Source organism: Phalacrocorax aristotelis, chromosome Z (genome assembly GCF_949628215.1).
Source record: "Phalacrocorax aristotelis chromosome Z, bGulAri2.1, whole genome shotgun sequence".
Classification (NCBI taxonomy): domain Eukaryota; kingdom Metazoa; phylum Chordata; class Aves; order Suliformes; family Phalacrocoracidae; genus Phalacrocorax; species Phalacrocorax aristotelis.
Window position 1 is genome coordinate 77669043 of NC_134311.1, and position 21160 is coordinate 77690202.

Consider the following 21160-nt stretch of genomic DNA (forward strand, 5'->3'; position numbering starts at 1 on the left):
AGCTTCCCTCCTGTTCTTTCAGAAAAAATGGCTTAGCTATAAACAATTACAGGTTGTTGTGCAGTAAAGCAAAAGGGAATTTACTTTTGAGTAATGCAGCTTGATATAATGGTGTGTCACAGACCAAAGAACTAATCTCTTCCTATATCTCTAGGACACTTCAGCCACACCTGGACACTGTATTGGCACATACTGTCTTGAGAAATCTTTGTGAGACTAGGGGAGGATGAAATCATGCAGGGTGTATTGAGTTAAAGAGGCTGTGGCAGAGATAAGGCAATCAGTAGACAGGCGGTCTACTGATACTGGTCAGGGACAGAAATGATGTAGCAAGATTTCTGTCAGTACAGGAGATGGAGATAAGAGAAAATACCAGATGGAGGTCAAGAAAAGCTCTTGGATCAGGCTGGGGTACCTCGCCCCATCCTCATAATGTCTAGCTCTTACAGATGTACTCCCAGAGTTGTACTCCAAGGTGGGGAGATCCAGAGGAAGAGTTGTTTCCATGCATCAGTAGGGGGAAGGTTTTGGTAAGGTACAGTTTGGAGTCTGGGGCTAGCGATTTGTGTAGGACGGGATAGGATAGGATATTTCAGTTGGAAGGGACCTGCAATGATCTAGTCCAACTGCCTGAACAATTCAGGGCTGAACAAAAGTTAAAACATATATTACCGAGGACATCACAACTAAAGGGTAACACCTATACCTGGATGTTGGATTTTAGCTATTGGTAAATCACTGGGACTACTGAATGGTCCTCATGGACAAAGCACTGCAGGAACTATATTTAGAGGTTGGATAGGAAAGGGTATACTCTGAAGAAAGAAGTGGATCTGAGCTTTTCTATACTTAGTCCCCTTTAACCTATTTCAGCTGCTGAAGAGCACTAATGCAGGTACAGATTCCACATAAGAAGTCTCCGATGACCTCTCTATATGTCCACATATTTTTTAAAGAAGTTTTAACGTGAAAAGAATAACCACAGTCGTTCTTCATCTGGAGGGCTCCTTCAAGGTGCTCCTGCATACTGCCTGAGCAGTCTCTTATACTGCAATGGAGGTACATAACAGCATCATTAATTAAAACTGGAGGAGTTAGGCAGCAAGGGAGGAGGCCGAGGGGAGCAGCGTGTGAGTTTCAGATTTAAGGGAAGATTTCTCAACTAGACATTACATTCAGTCTTGGGGCTACACCTTCTAACAGCATGGCTGCATGCACGTCTGGAGCTTTCATCCCTGTCTTCTGGTGTTTGAAAGCCTGAGGCTGTAAGATGTGCTTCTGCATATTTTTTCTTCTGGCCAGTCTTGCTATATCATACCATTTTTAATCTGTAGGAGGGTGGAAAGGAGGAGGTGCTGAAAACCCCCAGGAAAGCAGAACATTTCTAATTTCTTCAGTCCGCCAAGTGATGGAAAATTCACCAAAATAATTTTGTAGTGTGATTTTTCAGGCTTTCAGAAAATTACCAACTAATCCAATAATTTCTAAAATCCTGAAAAGCAGTTCAGACTGTGAGATATTTTTTGGCAAGGAACAGCTTGGGGTCTGCCTTGCCCTCTGCTAACATAACTGTTACAGCTGCTATTTCAATTTTTTTTTTTCTTGCAACCACTATAATACTGAAAGTGTTTTTGTTTGGGTTTTCTTTGGGGTTTTTGTTCATAATAAAACCAGATATTATGTTATCATTTAAATCCAAGTCTGTATGACAAGCACCAGGAATTCTGAAAGTTGAAAAGATAATACACAGAAAATCCTTTTCAGAGGGAGTACATATACTGGTTCTTGGGCTCAGGGGCCTCCAGTAAATAGAAATATTGAACTTTCAAAGATGATTATTTCCTAGTTCAATAATAAAATGTCAATAATCAAGTTTGCCTCCCTCTTGGCTAAACCCTAGCATGTGCATCCTCAGGTTGGACTTACTGAGGATTTACTAAGATGGACTTACTGAGTTCCAGCTTAGTAAGCCTTTGTAAAGCCCAAGATGTCTTTTGGTTACAAACCTAACATAAGAAGATTTCAGGCTGCCCAGAGCAGTTTTATATGAGAAGATTAACAGCCTTCCTGGTGGGTTTTTATTTCTCTGACCAGGTTTTTAGCCCAACACCTTTATTCTTGTCATCTTATGCATGTTCTAAAGGACATTTCTCACACATCTTGAGGAGCCTATGAGTCAGTATTTTTAAACTTGAGATTAGGTTCCTAAAACTATATCCAGGAATATAAATACTGTCACAGTTTTGCAAAGTGTTAAATACCCTGTAAATGTCACCAAACTACAGTTTTAAAATTAATTTAGTTTATAATATATAGCTACTCTCCAGAAGGCATTTCTCTGAAGATATATAGGGGAGGAAAGAAAAATCAGGAATCAGTAATCAAAAATAAAACTTCCAGTTGCCCAGATCTTCTACATCACTATTGCTGGTTTTGTTTCCAATGATTGTGTATTATTTTCTTCTCATCAAAACTAAAACCAATGTGAAGGTTCTGACAAGCAGTAAAAATGAATTCACATTCCTTCCTTGATTTCTTTCTTTACAGAAAGTGCTTCCCTTTTATAATGTTTTTGACATTTTGAATACAAAAATATACTACACCTAAAGTTTTCAAAATAGACACTGCAAATCACCAACACATGTCTCAATGATGAAGTTTAAAAGAGGAGCTTTTGCCATAAAGGTGTTTATGTGCTTTTCGATAATAAGATATTACTTTAATTTTTGTTTTTGGATTTGGAAACTTTCGGTTTCAGAAACTTTTGGTTTCTTCCACAGAGCAGTTAAGGAAGTATCTGTACCCTGAGCAGCCATTAATAAACCCATGCTTACTCCAGATGTGGTTTTAAATCACTTCTAAATGAACAGAAGCAAGGTATTGAAGGCTGTATTAAACACTGCTCCTGGGGAACATTCTGACCAGGGATGGATTTAAATACACACTAAAGTTATATATTCTCAGACCCTATTGCAGACTATGCATTGTAGGTGAAATAATAATTCCCTTTTCCCAAGCTCTTGGATACATGAGATGCAGTTCAAAAATTTTTTAATTTGCATATGAACTAATGTGAAATGAATACATTTAATGCACCTCGGCCTTAAAATGAGATGAGCACCTACCCTTAACCAATCTGTTCTTTCATTTAGGTCCAAGCAACTCTGCCTGGATGTTTCTGCTGGTTTGGATTTCTTATATCTGTGACCGACTGCGGGCTGAATCTCCACACCATTTCATCATTGAAGCGAGGTGCTCCGACTAGCCAGTGAGTAGGAGTTTGAAATAAAATGTTATGATGAGATAAACATGGCAGAGCCCCAATGACCAGCAGGAGCTGCTGTAGATAATTTGGGGTCTTGCAGAGTCAAGATGATGGATCTGGGTCTAAGGCTGTGTCAGGTTGAATGTGTTTTGGTGTCTTTATATGTTCCCCTGACCGTCAAGTAACTTTTGTCCCACAAAAAACAGGAGGGCAACTCTTTCCTAGTAAGGTTTCTACTCTCATTTACAACTTCTGCTCCTCTGTTTTGTTTAGTCCACCCAAAAAGGAACTAAAAACAGATACTGAAAGTATCTAGGGTAAAAACTGTCAGTCAGAGAGTGACTTTCAATTTGGTACTCTGTGCTGCCAAAGACAGGTGAGACAGGGAAGGAGAAAGGCTTCAGGACAACAGCCCACAGCCAGGGAAAAGTTGATGCCAGGGTGCACCAAATTTCTGAATTGTGCAGCTACACTTGAGATAAAAAATGTATTCAGGGTAAATATTTTGGGAGACACGTGCAGCAGTTGTGATAAATTCCCCAGGTCATTGATGGTAACTGGGAAGAGCTGGACTCAGTGTACAGCACAAGGGCTAATGGGTGTTTTTCTGCAACCTGGTAACGTTTTCACACACCCTTCTAACTAATGCCTATTTTGCTGAAGTCTTGACCTGTGCTGCAGGCGCCAGCAGGCATGGATGCAGCCATCCGTGGAGAAAATAAGACCCCTCACATCTTCATTCTTGCTTTTTAAAACACTGGATATTAGGTAGGCACCTAGCTTCAGACTTGCTAACCATCGCATTTTTGCCAAACTCTGATTCCTTATCACAAAGCGCATTCTCTTTCAGGGCAAATGTTGATATAGCTCCTTGTCTCAGTAGGTTTTTTGTTTTCTTTTTTACGTTTTTCTAAATAAGGATAAATCTGCTAAACCTTGTAAGGTACTGGGAAGCCACAGGTGCCTTTACTCACAATGAAGTAGTATCAGTTACTTCAAGGAAATCAACTCTTACAGGAAAAAAAACCCCAAGAATTAATAGAAAATTATGATCCCTTCTTTTGAGTGCAACGTAACCTCTGCCTAGTGTACAAATCCCCTTTCCACAAGAAGAGACACTGAAAAGGTAGGTGTAATTCTCCAGCCAGTGGATTGTTTCATTCTCTCTAGATAAAGTACAGAGATACCAAGTGATCTGTAGAGCACTATTGTTTTTCTTTTAAACCCCACAAAAGTTTTCCAAAAGAGAAAACCTCAGATGCAAATGTTTTCGCATACGTGTCTTGCTTGCTTATAAGTTTGTCACGGTCTTTTATGTTGTTTATCATTTAGTGGTAGCAAGTACTTTCTGACTTCTGTTCTTTTTTCGGCCCAAACTTTCTTTTAGAATGAAATTTTAAACGATGGTTTTTTTCTCAGATCACTAACTCTGTAGCTAACCCTCTGTTGGTTGTAAGTGTTGGGTACATCTACTTGTGCAAGTAGGGTCTGCATTCAAGGTGGGGTCAGCAGACCATTTCTGTGCTCATAAAGGTGGATTTTTGCCTATTAATAGGATCATGGGAAGAAAAATCCAGGTATAAACCTGTACATCGCAGCCGTAACAGCCTATGCTGTGAGTAACTCTGCAAAGGTGAGATCTGGGGCAGCTACCTTTTGTGTGTGTTTGTACGACTCAAACACTGTGGATCATACGTGCAAAGTGGTTTTGGTTTGTTTTTTTTTCTTTCCCCGGAAAGCCATACCTGTTCTTGTCTTTATCTTCTGCATCAATCTCTCCCTATACTGAGACAGTAAAGTTAAGACACAGGATGGCTTTGTCTGTAGGAGCACACACAGACTAGTCTTCCAGACTAATTTTCTGCTTGGGTTACTTTCCTAATTATAATTTGTGTTCTCATCATGTCGTGGAAGAGTACATTTCAAATGAGCTTGCAACACGCAGCATAGGATACCAGCTTTATAGCACTGTTCATAACCTAGAATACCAGTTTTTAATTTGTCATAATGCAAATACCATAATGATTACAAGTTTTCAACACTGTGATCCATTTTTTTCCCAGCTATTTGCAAACTGAATTCTCAAGTTTCATTTTCCCACTCCTTATGTAAGACCGTAGGTGCAGGATGTTGCTCTACATCCGGACAATCAGAGCTATGTATGTTAAGCATAGGGTTCCAAAACACTGTTAAATATGTAGAAAGGGAAAAAAAATTACATGAATTATGCCTTCTTGAGCCTTCTTATGTTTGCTAATAGGTTTTAAATGGTCTGTTGGAGGCCTTTTACTGATAACCACAGAAAAATGATTCATTCTCTAAATAAATACTACAAATATTTCCTGGGAATGGAGAGCTCATTTTTTATTGAGTGATAGAAATATGATGCCTGATTATGGTGAGATTAGGAGAAGCTAAGGTTTCAACTCTGAATTAACCACCTACTGCTGGGAAACAGCATCATGCAAAATTTTCAGGAACATCTCATTCTATTGAGTCTATTGAGTCTGGAAGGACACTTTAAAAGAGTAGGGCCATGCACAAAAGCATGTGTACGGAACAAAAAAAAGTGTGATATGGATTGCTATACAAATTTATTTTAATATCTTTATTTGTACACCTTGCTTGACCTGATTAACCTTACAGTAGGTTCTACCTACGGGTACATCGTTGAGCCAGGGTTTTACAGTAAGTTGGCCAATGTTACCTATGTGGTGATGCTCACGTGAAAGCTGGATTTTTTTAAACTCTAAGGGGTTGTATCCTGATGTTGACCTACACCAGGATGAATGGCAACACCCTTTCAACTGCATTGGCTATGATAGTTGCGATGTTAGAGGGAGAAGGAGCCCAGATTCCACATCTCCTTGGAGCTGCTTTGCATCTGCTGGTCTGACTTTTTGTGCCTGGACCTTGTTAGTCCATGAATGGTGATATTTATCCCTCATCCTTTGTAGCCATCTAGGCAAAATCTCAATGTAGCTCTGGTGGATCATAGTTATAGGTCATTAGCTACAAGTCTAATTCACTGTAAAAGTATAAGACAGCAAGAGCTTTTGTTGTCCCAGTGCAGCCATACTCACTTGAGAATTTTTGCATGACAAGCATGAGTGTTCTAGAATGGGATATGGATGTTTTGGGTTGTGTTGTGAAAGACCTGGCTATTTTGGCCCCACATGTACCCTGAGCACTGCTTTTTCCCCCGTAGAAGTGAGAGGGATCTTCCCTTATTTGCAGAGGGATCAAGAGAAGCGTAGTGGAACAACCTCCCAGCCTGTCCATTTTGGGCATGATAACCCAAAGGAAAGACAACCCATGCTGGGGTACAACTGCTGTCCAAGGTAAAAAAGAAAGATGACTGTCCCTCCGTCTCTCAGCACCCACAGGCTCTTTCCCATCCACGCTGCCAAAAACCACGCAGCTGATGCTAGAAATGAACTTGTCTGAGGGAGACCATGTGAGATCTCCCACCCCCAGGCATGGCAGAGGAGGGGTATGCACAGGTCCCCAGGAAAGTATAGCTCAGCGCTTCGATCATCTCCCCAGCCTTGAGCAGATGAGCTGTGGAAATCACTTTGACATAAATCTCTCAGCAGCTTTTTTGTCTGAAATAAATGGTGCATAAAGGAAATGCAAAATTGTTTGGTGGACAGGATTATCTATGTGTTTACTGGTCTCAGCACTTTTCTTTTGTCTTTTGACTGTGTAGTTCCCATTGGCGTGAATAGCAGTGCATGAAGCTAAAGCTTCTGAACATGTAAGAGAGCTCTCCCTTTAAACCTGTGACAGCTATGCACTTGCTGTTGCAAGAAATGTCAAGTTAGAAGAATTACTAGTAGTAGAAAGCAATTATTTTTCGTTTCCAAGGTTCCCTGTTCATTTTTAACCCAAATGTAAACTTTCTGTAGTTCTGCATCGTTATCACCCCCGTGGATGTATTACTTTTTCCATTTGCTATTTTACATATGCACCCTCACATACACACCCACACAGTTGTGGCACCTCATGATGTTTTTTTGCATTATTCCATCACTTCAGGTGTATCTTGGTACGTATTATCCTGTTGCCATAACATGCTGATGATATACAATATTTGTATAAAGATTCAAATCAATGTTTACCACATCAGAACACTATCGTTCAAAAGGAAAGCACAAATCAATAATTCATTAAGCAAGAGAGAAATAAATGATTTGAAATTGTTTTTCTTCTCCCCTTTAATACTTTCAAAAGAAATTGCATTGTTTAAATGAGGTTTGATCACTTTTTAGACTAAATTAGTCTGATTTAATGTGTCTGCTGGTAGTCAGCATAGTATCCATAATGAGATAAATGGCAAAAATGTAAAATTAGCATAGGTAGTTTTCAGTTTGCTAAAACTTCGGATTCATTAAAAATACTGCATGATAGAAAAAAAAATATGGTGGAGTGGGTTTATATGGTTTTCCAAGTGGAATAAAATAGCTTTTTTAGAGATAAACAAAATGATTCATTTCAGGTTGGAACCATCAATTTTCAAAAAGCTTGTCTCATAAAAAAAATGAATAGAGCTACTCTGAAATAGAAATTTTGGTCTTTAAAACAGGGATGTGTTCAATCTAGGAAATACTAGGATGTGTAACACTTCTGAAAAAAATGCAGAAGTTCTGTTTTAGGTTTGGATTTTTGGCTAAAACAACCAGAGGAATAGACATAAATGTGTGACAGCTGACCGGCTCGGTCCTTTGTTTCCCTCCGATAATCAACCTTAATTTGCCTCGCTGTAGTTGGAAGAGGAGAAAATATCATTCTTTGGTATCATGTGTAAGCTGAAACTCGAGGAAGAGCCTGCCTTTCTTTTTCTGTACTTGTCCAAACCCAAGAGATAAACAGGTGATCCTCCTGCATTGAAAGACGGGCTAAACGAATGAGTCCGTGGAATTCAAATGCACCTTTATCCCTGCTCATTTCCTAATTCACCAGCAATAAAGTGTTCATTGTTGATGACACAGGGAATTCCTTGTGGTTTTAAAATACAATGACAGAGTATCCACCAGGAACCGCAGAGCATCAGCTGTTGCTTTCACTGGGGATGAGTGTCCTCTATTGATTGGTTTTCATTGCCTGAACTCAATAAGGCTTTTAGTTATGATGACATAGTTTATGATTGCTTATTTATCTGCTGTGCGTAAAATGAGCTTAGAATCAAATTGGCATATTTACCAAAAGGATGTCTGGATTCTTAAAAAAGCCCTTTTACTCCCAGGCATATAACAACATTAGATAGAGCAGAAGAAACATACCCACACTGGCCTTGAAATTACCTGATCTCTTTTCTTAGAGATCACTGAGGTGATCAGTTCCTCTCTGCTCAACTTTTGATCCATCCCAGTGGCCCTGTGAGAAAGTTAATATTCCAATGTGAATCATAGAATTAGGATCATTTAGACTGGAAAAGACCTTTAAGATCGTTGAGTCCAACCATAATCCTAACACTGACAAGCCTACCACTAAACCATGTCCCTAAAGGCTACATCTTTTAAATTGCTCCAGGGACAGTGACTCAACCACTTCCCTGGGCAGCCTGTTCCAGTGCTTGACAACCCTTTTGGTGCAGAAATTTTTCCTAATATCTAATCTAAACCTCCCCTGGCACAACTTAAGGACAAAGTTACAATAGGGAATGAAATCAGCACAAACTCCCTACTTATTTTTTGAAAGCTGGCTTAGCCTGATTCGCATGTAATCAAGACTGGGTTCAAGACGTGATTAAGCAAGTGCAAGGGAGAAAAATCCAGCAAAGGCCGTTAAAGACAAAGATGTGCAGCATTGAATCAAGAGGTCCCCGAGCCACATCACTGAGATCATGCTGGGGAAGGATGACTTTAGCTTCCTCTGTTACCATGGTCTTCTATGGGGCTTTGCTGCAGGGCACTGTCACGTAAGGCATACTGAGCTGGAGAGACCTGAGGTACAACAATTTTCTTGTTCCTGATGAAAAAAGGAAGTTCTTACCTAAGTATTCACACAAACAGAACAGAAATCAACTTATATTGTGGCAATATTTGCTGAATGATTGTGCATTATTGAGTATTATGCGCATTATTGGGCATCATGGGTAATCCATATTAAAGAAACACAAGACATTATCACTGCTTGTACTGGTAACTTCTTTCCAGAACTCTAGATAGGATCAAAGTAACTGCTTTATAATTTAAGCAACTGGTAATACCTAAAACTGGTGGAAAAAACTTTTAATTTTCTGATTCATGTCTTTAATCATTGCAACACAGTGGAACTGCATTTTAGCTGTAGCTTTCCAATTGTTTGCTCAATAGAGATTCCTCCATTGCTTTTGATTGACACAATGTTACTGCATTTTTATTGACTTTGACCGTAGTTATTACAACATTCAAGGTGAATAAGTTAAACAGAAATGTAACATAGTAACATTTCAAGATGGAAGTAGGCCGTAAAGATGCAGAGCAGGTATCATTTACAATAACAGGAAATTACAAATTAAGTGTAAGTCCCTTGCCCCCATGGCTAGTTAGTCCCTCCATACATGTTTTCAGAATACGTCAGTAAAACGTGAAGTGTTTGCATACCATAAAAAGTTAATGGATGATAGAGTTGGCAAATATTTTAGGATTATTATTAAGATTATTTTAGATATGATTAGGCTGAAATTAAGCTGCAAACAAGTTCCTATACAGGATTTTTGAGTTGTAAAAATGTTAATTATTTGAAGAACTGGGTTTGGTCTAAATCAAGCAAAGCCAATAAAAAAAGATGTGGAGTTTTAAGAACATGTAAGGAACATAAACATAAACATAGTCTTGAAAACAGTCAAACATGCTCCCTGAAAGCTCTCTGTATGTGAATTGTTTCAGAGAAGCCATTTAGGTTTAATACAGTCTGTGCATGGCCTCTCTTTATGAAAACAGTTATATGGAAAACTTCAAAGCACATACTTGCCAAGACTTTTTTTTTCCTTTTACTGTCTATGTAGTTATACACCCTCTCTGACTGCTACTTGTAACTGTGTCTTTTTGTTCAATTAATTCCTTAAAACTGTGTATTTTAAGAGTCGTTTGTTCTGCTTTTGGAGAACATCTGCCTATATTTTTTACTTCAATTGCCTTCTAACTGATGAGCCCCCATAGAAGAACATTTTAATAATTTTTACAAATTATTTCACAGTGCTTACAACATCATCTCTTGATATCTGTGTTTCCTCTCATATAAAATAGTAGATTTATATTACAGGATATCTCTGAGTTCAGCTGGCCAATATTTGTCAGACTATTTTGGAGTTAGAGTAAGTTAATAAAATTTTGCTCAGGTGTTCTTTTTCTGATGCAAAAAGTGACTTTCTTATCAAATAAGGATCTTTTGTGAGAATGTCTCATTTCACATAGAGATCCAAACTAGATTTTGCGATCAGGAATCTAAAGGGTGGTTTTGTTTGTTTTTCTGATAAAACCCCTAGAGTTTTGCTAACAATAGCAATCACATTGATCAATTCTGCCTAGCTATTGGGGGAAAAGAAGCAAGTTGTAATACAGAACAGTCTTTCATTATCACCTGAATAAATATAGCTGGCTTCTTGAACTAGTCCCTCTGCTTTCACTTTATTGTGTGAAAGAGGGGTGTTTTTAAAGATGATTCATATCATCCAAAATTAATCTTGTGATGTTGGTGAAATGAATTTGTATGAATACCCTGTTTCTCTTCACTAAACACAAGGAGGACCTAGGGTGACCAGCTCATATTCAGATGAGATTAATTTCTTCCCAAGACCAGCATAGGCCTGATCACAATGGGCGTCTCTGTAACACGCAGCCCTTAGGTGTTACCCAAGGAATTTCTCCTGGAAATGTCCCCAGGTGACTAAGTGTGTGTTAGTCTCACCAAGCTGTGGTAAAGGAAGATGTCTAAAGTCCTCGTGATGCCTAAGCCTTACAGTTTCCAAACTGGGGTTGCAGAGGGAGAGGGAAAAGCTGATGACATGCTAATATGAAACCCCCACGGGAAAGACCATCCCTGTGGCCACGGGGAGCACATAACAAAGATCTGCTTCCCTGTTAAATGTGTTACATATTACATCCAGTAGCAAATAAGATTACTTGGGAGGATGCTTTAGCTATATAAAAAGCTTTGCCATGGATACAGTGTTTCCACTGCATTTAGATGGACCAGTCAGAAAGTAGAAATAATAACGAAAGGAAAATTAAAGTTGTCTATTAAATTCTGTAGAGCTTTCCCATAAAATGATAGCAAAGGTTTCTCTTCACAACAAGGCATTTTGCCAATTAAGCATTATTGTGTTGTTTTTACACATGGGACTCGCTGCAGTTGTTGCGACCACTGAACTTTCTCTCAGGCACCAGCCCACATCTTATGATCACAAACCCTCATCATTAATCCCATTACATTGTTCTTGGTCATGGGATAAATTCATCAGTGGGTGATCTCACCCTGTTTAATCTTGTTAGTTTAGAATATTTCTTTTCTAGATACCCTTATCATAATCTTATCATCACAGTCCTTGGGAAGTTTGGCCCTGAGAGTGCTGTCATGAGTGGATTTTTTCGAATATTTCACAATTTGATAAGAAAGTTCGCATTTAACCCTCAATTGCCTCTGATGAGAGAAAGAAAAGCTCTGGAAATGACACCACAGATGACTGCATATTGTGGATCTCAATTGCTTCCCCTTGGTAAGGCTGTGATTTTTAAATATATGCTTCTATGTACCACCATTTCTCATCGGCATCTAGACAGAGACATAATTTGCAGTCTGCTGAACGCTGACTACATCCCTGCCTGTATGAGTTTGTTTAGATAGAACCTCCTCAAGTATTCTGAGTTCATAGAATCATTAAGGTTGGAAAAGACCTCTAGGATCATCAAGTCCAACCATCAGCCCAACACTACCAGGTCTCCTAAACCATGCCCTGAAATGCCATGCCTACATGTCTTTTAAATACCTCCAGGGATTGCGACTCCACTACCTCTCTCAGAACAGAGCCAAAATTTCAGCTCTGAAACATTATCTGAACTGCCAGCTAATACTGGATAAGCCTGAACTCCATCAAAGACATTTTTTAGGAAAAAAAACAATCTTCCCTGCATCTAATTTTCTCTTTCCGCATGTGTTCTAAAGTACAGTAATGGTTTTTTCACACCCAAGTCCTTTCTTTCTGTTGTTAGTCTTTAAAAGGTAGGTAAAGAGAGAAAGCTCTTGATGTTGCACATCCTTTATGACTGCAGCTAGCAGTTCTAGTTGTTGGAGCATGTGGCTCCATGTGAAGCCTAGGTCTGAGTTCACATTTACCTGAACAGATGCAAAATAGACCTCATGGCTCCTACAGGGAGCTCAACAGACACCAGGTTATGCTACAGTAAATTTACTGCTTTTTTTATAGAAAGAGTGAAGCCGATGAGAAAAGAATCCAAGAATTTTTTGAGTCTGAAAGAGACATCAGCTGACTGTAGAACTCTCAAGTCTAGCATGGCAGATGCTTGCTTTGGAAAGGAGATAGATCTCTGTGTTCATTTCTGTTTCAAAGGTTGTTTATGGATTTTTCTAATGACTCTTTCATGTAAATTCTGCTTCCCTCTGGGCTAGATTAGAGCCCTTGGAATAATGAATGAGGTTATGCACAAATTAATATGAGGATTTACTTCTCTGCTCCTCTGAGGTCTCGTAAGGTTATTCATAAGTATAAATGACCACAGTCTGCTTCTGAATCTGTTTTCAGGACTCTTGCGTTCGCCAAATGAAACTTTTCTGACTATTTATATGTCATTCATGATTCAAAACTGGCCATTATACTTTAGTCATCCAATCACTAGTTTTGTTTTAACTAACCAGTCTGGGGACAGGAGCAATGCCATATTACTGAAGTAAAACATGACACATAATGTCCATTTTGTGGTGAGAAGGTGCCTTTCATTAAAGCCTCATAGTCCAGAAAGTTTGTCAAAACTGCTTAGTGAATGTTTATGAATAAATCAATATTCAGAAATCAATACTATCTTGCAAACAATTTCTGATAACAACAATTCAGATAGTTCTGTGGAGAAGACTCTCCTTGGGCTTAAAAATTTACTTCAACAAACATAAAATCATTCATAAGCTCAGTCACCCCCAGCAATTGAAATAAGCTCATCACAGACAACTTGTACAGCTGTTTGAGATCAACTTAATGTGTTTTACTGTTCAGTGCAGTTACACAGACCATGTGCCCTACAATTCCAGGACTTTTGAGGATTTGTGTAGTCTAAGGAATACCGCTAAAGAATCACTGCATTAGTAAGTCTGGTCTCCTAATCTTCATGGTTTAGCAGTTTTTGTCTCCACTACTGTTAAGCCATCAATTCAACTATCAACATACACTTTTGTGATACATCTTTCCATGCCTTACATTTCTGTTTTTATTTCCTCTGAGATGTTTTCTCTTCTTCCTTTTCTTCTTTTTCCTAGTCACAGTCCAAAGTCCTTCAGCTATAGCCCACAGCTTCTTATTGAATAATGTCACTAATGTTCTCCCTAGTCCTACCTTCATTCCTTTAATCATGTCACCTCTCAGTTAGAAATTCTTATGATTTCTTCACAACTCCTTTAAACATTTATAGAAAACCTTTCCTCTCTTCTCCTATGAAATCTAGCACATTTCAGAAAATCAATGCAGTGACCATGCACCATTTAAAATCTTAACACAGTTTAACATTTGGAACAGATGTGGTCAATGTGCCTTTGGTGACCAATCAGTAACTCTCCAGTGTTGCGCAGTAACTTTACAACAGGCAGATGTTGGTCAAAACAGGGTGAAGTGTCAGCACTCCAGAAAGCTATCAAATTCTTATCCAGCTACAGTTGCATCCAGGAACCTTGTCCAAGGACTAAGAACTAAGCACACACATGAATTCTCACTTGCATGCATGAATACAGGTCAGCCATCAGTGTATATGAAATAGAGATTTGGAGAAAACAAAAGCCATGTATGAATGATTGAATCTCTTTCTGGCAAGAAAAGCCTCCTTTCCTTCCAATGGGTGAATGAATTTCCAACAATTATGATGTGGGCAAGGAGATATCTCTAATTTGCCGTATTCAAAAGTCACTTACTTTTCTGATGTCCTGAGAAATCCTCCTGAATTAGAAGAGTTTTGAATTCGAATCCCAAGGAGAGGTTAGGTCTGTAAGTGGGTGTATCTCCAGATCAGGATCCTCTTCCATGAGGGAAATCATACAGACTTTGCTTGAGAATGGAAGCTGAGCTGGAGGGAGCAAAGATGCAGACACTTGCCTGCAAACAATTGCAGGCATCTGCTCCCGTATCAAATGTAAAAAAATGTAAAGTAGTAAATATCACTTTTTCCTTTAATGTTTATCTTCTGTTAAGGATGATTTGAGGATATCTGGTGAATAAAATAGCTTTATTCTTACAGGAGACATCTATAATTGCAACAAGGGTCATTCTCCCATTTTCCAGCACCTCGAGGCATGGTTCAAGGGTATCCAGAAAACAGTGGTGTTGTTTCCAGGAGTAGGGAACATGGCATGTCATTGGAAACAAACACCTCCAGCTGTTCCCTGCCATACTGCAGGACAATCGACAAAATCCCTTGGTTTTGAGGACCTCCTCTGAGTTTGTAACAGGAGTCAAAGTGCCTTCTTGACCCCTGGATATGATATGAAAATGTAACAAAAAAAGAAAAATGCTGTAGTCCTGTAAGCCATCCATCAGACAACACAAATGGACAACAACAGTACATTTTTTTAATTTACCTTAATCCTTCTATCAACATATAATTAACATCATTTGACATAATCTTCCTATTAACTTACAAAGATTTAACATCACTACAAATGACTGACCATTCCAGGTAGAAGAGGAGCCACAGGAAACCAATGAAGACTTATGTAAAGTCTTTTACTTTGGGGGAAAAAAAAAATCAAAATTTTTGGGTGGTCATTTGTTAATTAGCTATATTAATTACACTCCCCCTGAGCAAAAACAGATCAGTCAGGATTTAGGCTGAAATAGAGCGGTGTTCAATAAATGCACTTTCTGACCTTGCGGCAGTTTCATGCATTCCTGGAAGCTGTTTATCCTGTAAAAGGCAGGAGTGTAACTTGTTCTCAGGAACAAGCCCAGTAAAGATTAAAGGAGTAATTAGAGACCAAAACTTCACGATATATACTATAAAAACCTTTTAACAACACTGGCTATAGTGAAGGTTTATATTATAAATAGACTGAAATACTAGGTTGGCTTCCCGAGCACTCTATTTTCAGATATGTTGCTGAACTGAAAGATTTCAGCGGATAATTAGTTGTGGTAGAACAAATTTCCGCACCTTAGGTTGATTTAGTCTTTGGACTCTCTTTGAGTTTCTGAAAACAGAAAGTATGTGTATAATTGCTCAGCAATCTGACTGGAGAGTTGTAAAGAACTACAAGTTAATACCTGTTAAGTGCATTTGAAAATCCTCTTGTGTAGGTAAGCTAAACACAGAGATCAGGGCACAGAAGAAAATGGCATGTTTGTACTTCTGTTTACTCATGCAAGACAGACCACCACGCAAACAGTGCAACCCTGGGAGGCAGAGAAATGCATTTTCCCTGTTCTGCTGCTAGCTGGTGATTTTGGGGCAAGAAATATATCTGTGTTTTGCCAGGACTCCTCAATGTATCAAATAAAGTTTACCTCCTGTCCCTGTGGAATACTGGGGATGGGGAAACATAAAGCAACATCTCATACCCTGACCCACGCACTTCCCTTCCATTATCCAGTGAAGCGCAGGCATGAGCTGGCTACAATCTCGGCTAGCCAGGGGATTTCCCTGGTTTAACTTTCAGGAAAAGGTGTAATTTGTGAATTCTATTTAAAAATAGTGTACACAAATGTGAGCAAGTACTTAAACCTTCCAACCAACCATACCGTTGTGCTTGTGTGAGCAGAGGCACAGAGCTACAGCATCATCCTCATCCGTCTGCGCGCAGATAAGGATTTCAGAGAAAAGTCTTGAATGTGTGAGATTCACCATGGGTGTGAAGCTTGGAATGGTCAGTGCCTTTGTTTGCAATCTCTCAAAGGCAGGAAGGGAGAGGGAAAGGGAATCCGTCTTTTATTAGAAAGGCACAACTTGGGGCAGCACGGTTATATATAATAAATAACAATAATAGTGCCAAAGTAGAAGTCTTCTATCTAACAGACTGTTTGGTGTGTGAAATACTGAATTTAAGCATTTCTCTCCATGCACGCATCTTTGAAAAGCCATTTTTAACATGAAATCTGACAGCATTCATTCATCTTCTCTGATTCAATTTTACAATTTCAAGGCTCACAAAGCAAAATTTCAAGGCCTTTTTTTCATGCAGGAGGTCAGACTAGAGAAGAATAGTGATCCCTTTTGGCCCTAAAATCATAGAATCATAGAATCATTAAGTTTGGAAAAGACCTCTAGGATCATCACGTCCAACCCCCAACCCAACACCCCAAGGGTTCCTAAACCATGTCCCCAAGGGCCACGTCTGCACAGTGTTTGAACCCCCCCAGGGACGGTGACTCCCCCACCTCTCTGGGCCGCCTGTGCCAGGGCCCGACCACTCTTGCAGTGAAGATGTTTTCCCTAACATCCAACCTAAACTTACCTTGATGCAACTTGTAGGAAAGAGAATATTTTTTTATATGTGTAATGTCTTCTGTGACACCATAAAGTGTCTTCTAGCACAAGCAGAAGCAAAACCTTATGTCTATTACATATAACAGTATACCAAGGAAAGGTAGTGATCTGTTAATTTGGAGGTAAGAACTGCATTTTACAAAGAGTTATCAGTAAGGAGCCAAACACTGCTCCTGGGCTATGTGCACTAAAGGCACTGTTAATAGCGGGAATGTTCTTGTTGGTCAGAAGAATGCTTTTTGGGAACTTCAATGACTGGTGACCACCTTATTCCATAAATACCAATAAATTATGTAAAAGGCCATTGCTAAATCCCAGTTAGATGAAAAGCACAATCCTGGGCACAGAAGCAGTGGTAACTAGTTTCCTGGGACCATCAAATTCTGGTAACTCTCGTTACTGGGGAGGTTTTGCGCCTTCCCAGCTGACTCATTTTCATACATTTATGTAATTTTATTTTAGAAGGGTGAAAATTAACTGGAAAGTCATCCTCGAACAAGAATAACGTGTCTGAAATGGCCAAGGTGAGAGGAAGAAGTGGGGCCAATTTTAAAGTTCACCCAGGAGTTCACGTACTAATTTTCATATCAGCTACATGGAGCGTTGTGGGAGGCATGCAAATGTGGGAGGGCAAGATAGCCCCTAGCAAGCACCCCAGCAAGCCTCTCGTTCTCTCAGATTCAGTGTAGAAAACTTGCCTGTACAACTATTTCTTTTGGCTTGAGGCTCTGCAGCTCTGAAACTTCTTATGAAGAGGGAAAAAAAAAAAAAAAGAAGAGAAAGGAAGTATCCCTAAAGGCCTAGTTCCATGATTTGAAAGCCAATTTTTAACAGCACACATAACTTTCAAGATTAGATGCCTTGAAGCAAAGTAAAGTTCAGAAAGTTTGGGGTTTTTGCTCCACAGGAAATGTTTGGAAGTTTCATGTAATTGCGTGCGGCGAGTCCTGGTGAGGGGTGGGTGGGCAAGCCCCAAAATACTGAAGTGCAAAGTGGGGAATGCTTTAAAAAAATACAGTGTCAGGCAGCTGCCTTGGAGAAGAAACATGTTTCAGGTCTGAAAGGTTTGAGTTTTTGTCCCATCATTTTAATCACAGAAAGGCTTCACACGACAGACCCCTTGCAGTGATATTGTGCCTCGTTCAGATCTGTTTTACAGCTGTTTGGGCCAATGTGAGTCAATTCACTTAATGAAGCTCCTCCTGTTTTACATCATGATAAGTACAGTTGGAAGGAACCACGGACAGAAATTCTGGCAAAAGCAGTTTCACGTGATACTCCATTAACCTACATTCACACAAAGATGCTGTCTTTTTCTTTTCTCCCTTTAATTTCTATTATGTTCAATTCTGAATTATGAGGCTGGAAGTTGGTTCATTCCTGTCTTCACCCTTAAGATAAATAACGTAACAGATGTGTCACTGTGAAGCCCTACATGGATAGCTATTTTTCTCCCACTGAATTGCAACTTGGAAACAATGTTAGATGACAGTTGTGGACATTGAAAATTGCTTGAAATGCGAGGGGAATATTAATTTTTGAACTCAGTCCAGCCTTTAATATTGTGCCAGCCTTTGTCATCAGTTACTTAACAATAGATATGCATCCTACTAGAGAAAAATACCCTGCGGTATTATCTCAATATACATGTATTGCAAATTATCATATGGCACTACAGAACAATGACACATGGGTGCAACATGGTCCCTTGTAATCTTTTGGGTTTTGTCTACTGGAGCCTTCTTTGTCTAATAAAACACAATCCGGCATCCAGTGGGAAAGAGGAGTTGCAAGGCACCCTTCACTTTACAGGTGACTGTTGTTATTATTCATGCAGTGTTATTATGTCTGGTTGGTTTTGTTTGGGGGTTTTGTTGGATTTGTTCTTTTTTTTTTTTTTTTTTCTAATGTGTCTGTATTATGGTAAGGCCGGACTTCATAGTTCTTTTGTGCTGGATGCTGCAAAACTCTTCCACAGCTATTGTGGTTGCCAACGGGGTTTCTCCTTGCATGTAAATATATGGCCAAAGGGTAATTAGAGATAGGAAGAACACAAAGAAGCTGTGAGAAGTACCAGTACCACCGAATTAAAGATGGTCTGTGGTAAGCATCACAAATGGAAATAGGACTTCTCCCTGTATATATATGAAAGTGACAAAAGAAAGAGGTGATATAAAGATTCAATAGGGGTGGGAATGCTTAAAGGCATCTAGAGAAGAAGTAATGCATCTACTAAAAAATGTTATTTCAATGTTATTTCAATAGTAACTCCTTCCATAGGAAAATTTCATCATTTAACTGTATGCAGAAAGTCTCTGTTGACAAGTACATGTCTCCTAAATTCTCAGGTCCTTGGCAAACTGGATTAAACTGGTTTTCTGTGACACAGCAATGCTTTACAGAGGAGAATTTCTCTAGGTAAAAAAAAAAATAAAACAACAACAAAAAAAACCCACAAACAAACACAAACAAAAAAATCTGCAAATCCTTTATTTGTAGAAACCATTTTGGAAGATTCTGGAAGCCATTTTGCACTAGGAGGCTTATTGTTGGCTTCAGTGGCAGAAGAGATAGGCATTTGCTGAAAGCAAAACAAAACTGTCGAAATGTTTTATAGCCAGCACATTACTGTATTCACACTGCAGGTTTCTTAAAATATTGAAACAGTGACTTTCTAATGTTGAACCTATATTTTATAATTTATGCTGCTTGATTACTTTTGGCACCTCATTCAGTGAGAACAATGAGGAGGCCAGTGAATTCTATGTTTGTTTCTATTGATTGTTATTATTTATTCATTAGCTCATTTATTTGTGTCATGCTGGCAGTATGCATGATGCTATACAGACAGATAAAAAAGCAATGACAATCAACATGCAAATGCAGAAAGCAAGTTGCGGTTCAACATGAGTGACCTGACTAAGGACAGTCTTGCTAACTGCAACATTTTTAAGAAGTCTGGGGACTGGTAATTTTTTCCATCCTTCTGACTGATGCCAGCAAGACTCAGCTGGAGTTTCTGCACTGATACCGATATGACTCAGTGACAATCTATGAGAAACTGGGGAGACGTATGTTTTAATAGGGATATTATGAAAAAAAAGGGTTGATGTGCTGGAAAGGGAAAGCAAATACAGAATCTTCTCAGTCCCTCGAGGACTGGTAAAAGAAGCAGCCAGTACAATGAATGTAAAATTTTATAGAACTATAATAAATATTTAATATTTAGACACTGGGAGTACCTTAAAGTCCTGTTTGTGAGTCACCGCTGTCATAGCTAGATCTTTGGGAATAATTTCTTATTGTTTGCTTCAGCCTCATACAATCGTGACTATATGAAGCGCTATGACATTGGTTTTAGTCACTCTGGAAATATTACATTTTTTTTAAATTAACTTTTAACATATATTTAATATATATTTAACATTTGGAAGGGAGCACTAAACTCACCAGAGGACTGGGTTCACAAACCTGGCTTTGTGCATCCTTTGCAGATTCCCCAGTCCATTGTTTAAGACATAATTTTCTGAAGGTGTTGGAAACTTAAATTCAAGTTCACACTTTCAAGCTAAGAGGAAATTTAAACTTCAATCTACTTCTTCCCAGATGATTACCCTGCTCATTTGGGCTGAGACAGAAAAGCACAAATTTCTTTGACACTTGTTTCTTAGACGTTGTTGTGGCATCTAAATTCCTTTGTGGGTCTGTCTCCCCAAATTTAAAATATTGTATTTAGTAATGTGTATTTTAGGCATCTCCAGTTCTCCTTCAACACTGCTTCCTAACTGACTCACTAAGTATAACACAAATATGTGAAAACTTTAAGGTGAAATGGTGCCTTCAGGAAATAAATGTTTTCCTGAAGAGAAACTATTCACCACGCTGTACTCTTGGCTCAGTCCTGCAGTGATTTATGTCTACACTTAATTTTGCACCAGGGGTAGCTATACTGAAGTCAGTGGGACTGCTCAGAGTTCAGAAAGTTAAGCATATACGTAAGATTTTGTGTGATTCAGCCGACAAATGATTCTGCCATTAACAGGCCATACAAAGAGATGAGCAGTTTGAGAAGGATCGTGTTGAGTATATACAGTCATACATCATCCCTTAGTCTAGCCATTAAACTGTGGCTATATCTTGCATTGCTTATAAGATCCATAGCAGAAGTAGTCCTTAAAGGATCTGAAGTCCTTGAGATACTTGTGGTTTCTGATTG

The 21160-nt window shown here is 38.9% G+C and overlaps 1 protein-coding gene across 6 annotated transcripts in view; it reads left to right on the forward strand.

Annotated features, from left to right (window-relative positions):
• The window catches only part of LOC142050186 (urea transporter 2-like), a 300623-nt gene that overhangs the window by 1469 nt on the left and 277994 nt on the right, over positions 1 to 21160 (forward strand). For all 6 annotated transcript variants that reach the window (XM_075078586.1, XM_075078583.1, XM_075078587.1 and 3 more), the window contains exon 2: positions 3153 to 3268. The gene's annotated coding sequence lies outside the window, so the exon portion shown is untranslated. The remainder of the gene's footprint in view (positions 1 to 3152; positions 3269 to 21160) is intronic.